This window comes from Salvelinus sp. IW2-2015, linkage group LG18 (genome assembly GCF_002910315.2).
Source record: "Salvelinus sp. IW2-2015 linkage group LG18, ASM291031v2, whole genome shotgun sequence".
NCBI lineage: Eukaryota > Metazoa > Chordata > Actinopteri > Salmoniformes > Salmonidae > Salvelinus > Salvelinus sp. IW2-2015.
The window spans coordinates 3,776,595-3,782,594 of record NC_036858.1 but is presented as its reverse complement, the minus strand read 5'-3'; the positions used below and the strand labels follow the sequence as shown (position 1 = coordinate 3,782,594).

The window sequence follows — 6,000 nt, the reverse complement described above, 5'->3', positions numbered from 1 at the left end:
CTCTCTCTCTCTCTCTTAACTCGCTCTCTTAACTCTCTCTCTCAACTCTCTCTCTCAACTCTCTCTCTCAACTCTCTCTCCTCTCTTTCTCTCTTAACTCTCTCTTTCTCTCTCTCTTAACTCTCTCTTTCTCTCTCTCTTAACTCTTTCTTAACTCTCTCTCTTTCTCTCTCCCTTAACTCTCTCTCTCCCTCTCTTAACTCTTTCTCTATACCCTTTCCTCTCTCCTCTTTTCTTTCTACCCCTTTTCTCTTTCTCTCTCCACATTACATTTTTCTCACTCAACCCCTCCCCCTCTCCTCCTCCCCCATCTCCTCCCTCTTGTTGTTCGCTCTACGCTGCCAGTCAGTGATTTATCATGGTCATGTGTCAAAGGGTGAACGCTGGCCCGTCATTGGCTGACGACCGGACAACACCCACCGACCACTGGCTGAGGAGGGGGGAGGGGTTGAGGAGGTTGTAAACAGGGGTCTGTTCAGGAGGGCGACAATGTTACCGAACGTTCAGATATAAATACACTATGTAGAACAAACATGTAACTCATGTCATGTAGAATATGATAAAGAAAGCGTTAGTTCTTTTTACGTTTCCAAAGAAAAGAGCTGAGCTTGGAACTGAGGAGAGTCAGAGGAGTGAGATGGAAACCGTTACAGTCAAAACTCAATTACCAGGAGAATTCTCCCTCTCTCTCTCTTTCTCTCTCTCCCTCCCTCCTCTCTTTTTCTATCTTGCTCCACTCTCTCATGAGAATGTCTCAATATAGACCTATGTAAAGTCAAAGTGTCCCTCTCCATCTCCCTCTTGTCTCTTCACAGTGAGCAAATTGAAGAGAAAAGAGGGAGGGAACAGAAGAGTTAACTATACAATTATCTTAATCTTTGATTAAATCTCTTACTTTAGTTAAGTCACTCATTTGTCAAAAAGGGCTGTTCCAGTCACATAGGTTAACCCCTCACTGACTGACTGTTACTGTTTCAGGGTGACACCTCCCGGTTTTGACCCTGCTTATAGTCAAGGTGACCCAGTGGAGTGTGAGGGATCTGGGGCCTGGTGGAGCTCCAGGAGCCTGGCTCTTGCCTGAGCAGCCAAGCCCAGCCACAGCTGCCTTCCCATGGTTGAGAGAAATGTGATATGGGGGTATGCAGAAGGTTAATGTGCATGTGGACAGAGAGGGGGTGGGGGGGTTAGGTTGCCCCCAGCAGATCATTCAGACTACTATGCTGCCTCCATCTGGCCACCATAGTGTATTACACTGCCCTGTAAAAACACAATAGTAACAGCTGATAAGAGGAGCATTGACACCTATTAGCCACTAGATGGCTCTAGCAGCCCTCTAGCACCTGCTAATGCTCTCAGTGCAGTTTACATTAAGATTTCAGTCATTTAGCAGACACTCTTATCCAGAGTGATTTACAGGAGCAATTACAATTGAGTGCCTTGCTCAAGGGCACATCGACACATTTTTCATCTAGGGGATTCGAACCAGCAACCTTTCCGTTACCCGCTGGGATACCTGTCGCCCCGACTCAACAGTCTACAGTGTCTTCCTCTCATCAAATCATATCAAAGCAAACTTTATTTGTCACAGGTGTAGATCTTACCGTGAAACGCTTACTTACAAGCCCTTAACCAACAGTGCAGTTCAAGAAGAGTTAAGAAAATATTTACCAAATAAACTAAAGTAAGAATAAATAAAAAGTAACACAATAAAATAAGAATAGCGAGGCTATATACAGGGGGTACAGGTACCGAGTCAGTGTGGGGGGGTACAGGTTAGTTGTACATACCCTCTTCTCCTCATATAACCCATATATCCCATGCATCTGATCTGACAACACATCAGACTGAGGAAAGTAGTATGGAGCATGACTATAATGTTTACTTTGTCTAGTCCAGTTTTTTCACATCAGTGCAGGTTGAGGGAAGTAGATTAAGAAAATAAAATACAGTCGATTATTGAGACCAGGGCTGTCTACAGTAGATTATTGAGACCAGGGCTGTCTACAGTAAATGATTGAGACCAGGGGTGTCTACAGTAAATTCTTGAGACCAGGGGTGTCTACAGTAAATTATTGAGACCAGGGGTGTCTACAGTAGACTTATTGAACCAGGGTGTCTACAGTAGAATTAATTTTGAGACGGCCTAGAGGGTGTCCTACAGTAGATTATTGAGACAGGGAGTTCATACAGTAGATTATGGCAGACCCAGGGGTGTTAACAGTAGATTATGAGACCAGGGTGTCTACAGTAGATTATTGAAGACCACAGGGGTGTCTTACAGTAGACTTATGAGATGAGGTGGAAAAGTGATTATTCGAGACGCTAAGTGGTGTCTAGCCAGTAGATTATTGGCCGGATCAGTGTGTAATCGTCTGTTCAAGAAAATGGAAACTACAGTGATCTATTTGAGACCAGGTTGTTGGTCTACAGATTTAATATTAGCAGCACTAGAGGGTGCCTAGTGTGTAAATGCATCAAGTGTAGGTGTTGTGTTGTGTGTGTGTGGTGGTGTGTGTTGTGTGTTGAGTGTCGACTGTGTGTGTGTGTGTGTGTGTGGTGTGTGCTAGTGTGCGTGTGTCAGTGTGTGTAGGAAGGTTGAGAAGGTGAAGAGTTGAAAAAGCGTTCCGCACGAGAACGCCCCAGTTGTATGTCTCCTTTGCAAAGGAGCCTGTGGTTGCTGTGGTTTCGTTTCGTGTCTGTCTGTTTGTTCACGTCTCCAATGGATCTCAACAGTTTGGCCTCCCTCAGGTGTGATTGTGTGTGTGTGGTGTGTGTTGTGTGTGTTGTGTGTGTGTGTGTGTGGTGGTGTGTGTGTGTGTGTGTGTGTTGTGGGTGTGTGTGTGTGTGTGTGTGTGTGTGTTGCGTGACACTGCAGTCAGGGGTGTCGCCCATATGTTCATGGACCCGTGACGGGAAAACTTCAACAGGATGTATAAGCCTGGTTCTATGCTGCGTTCTTCATGCTACCCGAGTTATGAGTTCCGATCTGGGAAGTTTCACTTGAACGACCCTCTAAATCGAAAATGTTGTTTCCAGAGTTGCGAAGTTTCACCACTGACCTTTGACCTTTTCAACCAAAAGATGACGACAAATCCCTTTTTGACAACTACAATATGGATAATTTATCTSRTTTGACCATATTGTCAATGTTAAGCAAGCTAGCTAACTTTATTATGAGCAACGTTAGCTAGCTTATCAAGCTAGCAAAAATCTTATTGGTTGAAAAATAGTTTAGACCAAAAAACACATGAATGAAACAAAGTCGCATTTCCGACAACACAACTAGGAAACAGGAAGCTCTGACGAGCACCTGAACACAGCATAAATTCAGAAAGGCCAGGGAGAGGTCGTGATGATATGAGAAGGGGAAAACCGTTGTATAACGTTAGTCAAAACCCAAGACTTCCTGCATCTTTGATTATAACCTTCGCTCAACAGTGTATCAACCACAAACCACAGGCCAAAGGGAACAAAAGCATTGTACACTGCAGTTGCATGTTCCACAGAGAGAAGTGGATATGATAATTTATTAGCAAACAGTCTTAATCACATTAATACCTTCACACCGCTTTTTCACAATATGTAGCTACAGCTATACTAAATAAAGCTAAGATTTAATGTAGAAAATGCAGAATTGTTTTATAGAATGAAAAATGTCCTTCCTGAAGAGGTCCAGGGAGGGGCTAGAGGTTTCTCCCCTCAGTTCATCTGGCCCAGAGACAGCAGCTGAGTTGGCTCTTCAACACCACTGAAACACACACGCACACACACATACACGCTGCCCTTAGACACACACACGCTTACAGCAACATCACACGTTGTGACACAGTTGCAACAATGCTACAGCTACAATACTATCTCTTTGGTAGTATTTCTACAATGCTGTATCTTTAATATTATCTGTACAATGCTATCCCTTTAATATTATCTCTACAAGGTTATCTCTTTAGTATTATCTCTACAATGCTATCTCTTTAATATGATCTGTACAATGATATCTCTTCAATATTATCTCTATAATGATATCTCTTTAATATTATCTCTACAATGCTATCTCTTTAATATTATCCCTATAATACTATCACTTTAATATTATCCCTACAATACCATCTCTTTAATATGATCTGTACAATGATAACTCTTCAATATTATCTCTACAATGATATCTCTTTAATATTATATCTACAATGCTATCTCTTTAATATTATCTCTACAATGCTATCTCTTCAATATTATCTCTACAATGATATCTCTTCAATATTATCTCGACAGTGATATCCCTTTAATATTATCTCTACAATGCTATCTCTTTAATATTATCCCTACAATACTATCACTTTAATATTATCTCGACAATGATATCTCTTTAATATTATCTCTACAATGATATCTCTTTAATATTATCTCTACAATGCTATCTCTTTAATTTTATCTCTACAATGCTATCTCAAATATTATCTCTACAATACTATCTCTTAAATATTATCTCTACAATGCTATCTCTTTAATATTATCTCTACAATGGTATCTCAAATAGTATCTCTACAATACTATCTCTTAAATATTATCTCTATAATGCTATCTCTAAAATACTCTTTACAATACTATGGCTACAGCATACATAAAGTGAACACTCTGGGGCCCCTCCTACCTGAGGATGTATGTGACACAAGCAACGAAGAGTGGCGGTGAGGGCTTAGATTGGTGTGGCTGTGATGGGCGGGGTTTGGAGATGACAGCACTGTGAGTCTTTGCCCACATGTACCCTCCCCCTCTAACCAGCACCCTGTACACCCCACTCACTGACTGACCCTTAGAACACACTGGAGGGGTGGGGGGGGTGGGAGGGGGGGGTAGAGGATCTTATTAGTGCCTCTAATATAGGACATACGAGAAGCGTGTGTGTGTGTGTGTGTGTGTGTGTGTGTGTGTGTGTGTGTGTGTGTGTGTGTGTGTGTGTGTGTGTGTGTGTGTGTGTGTCTACTCACGGTTTAGGTGGCTTTTGGTCAGAGTGTTGTAGGTCCAAGGTGTGACACAGATCAATACACAGAGACACCAGCAACTCCTCTGGACGAATAACTTAACAACCAGTCACCTACACACACCCACACACACACACACACACACACACACACACACACACACACACACAACACACACACACACACACACACACACACACACACACACACACACACACACACACACACACACCAAAACAGATGATGGTTTTGTGTATATTGATGTTTGTGGCAGTGCGCGTGTATCTGTATGTTTGTGCATGCGTGTGTTTGTGTGTGAATCTGAGTGTGTGTGTTACCTTTGGTCACAGTAAGTGAACCTCATGTCCATGCTGTGATGGCTGGTGAAGGTGTGTGTGTGTAGGAGTGTGTGTGTGAGGGACAGGGGCTGGCAGGTGAAGAGCACACAAGTAAAAGAGGGTCCTGACACACACACCTTCAAACACCCTCGACACTGCAGCACCTGACACAACAACAGTAACACACACACACGTAAACACACACATTTAACTGGAATTTACAAATGGTAAATACACCTTTTTATAGTCACCAAAAATATGTTGTTTGTCAACCCTATCATGATGACATGCCGCAGGGACAATTTGGCACGAAAAGTGTTACTGAAAGTTTGTTTGAAGTTAATCGTCACCCTCCAGCCGGCTGATCGGAGGTTGACAGTTCTTCCTTTGTGAGTCACTGTACACTTCATCCTCATCAGAAAGTCTCTCAGCCCTCCACAACCGCTCTGCCCTGGAAGTACAAACAAACACAATACAACCAGCACACAACTATCACACAACCATTTCACAACTATCGCACGACCATTTCACAACTATCGCACAACCATTTCACAACTATCACACAACCATTTCACAACTATCAAGCAACTGTCTCACAAATATCACACAACCATTTNTCACACAACCATTTCACAACTATCGCACAACCATTTCACAACTATCACACAACCATTTCACAA

General features: G+C 42.5%; 1 long non-coding RNA gene across 1 annotated transcript; it reads right to left on the bottom strand.

Annotated features, from left to right (window-relative positions):
• Positions 1 to 3,491: 3,491 nt before the first annotated feature.
• On the bottom strand, positions 3,492 to 5,015 carry LOC111977365 (uncharacterized). The gene is made up of 3 exons (XR_002879041.2): positions 4,989 to 5,015; positions 4,652 to 4,823; positions 3,492 to 3,748 (listed from the first exon to the last, which is right to left on the bottom strand). It is a non-coding gene; the product is annotated as an uncharacterized lncRNA (long non-coding RNA).
• Between the last annotated feature and the right edge of the window lie 985 nt (positions 5,016 to 6,000).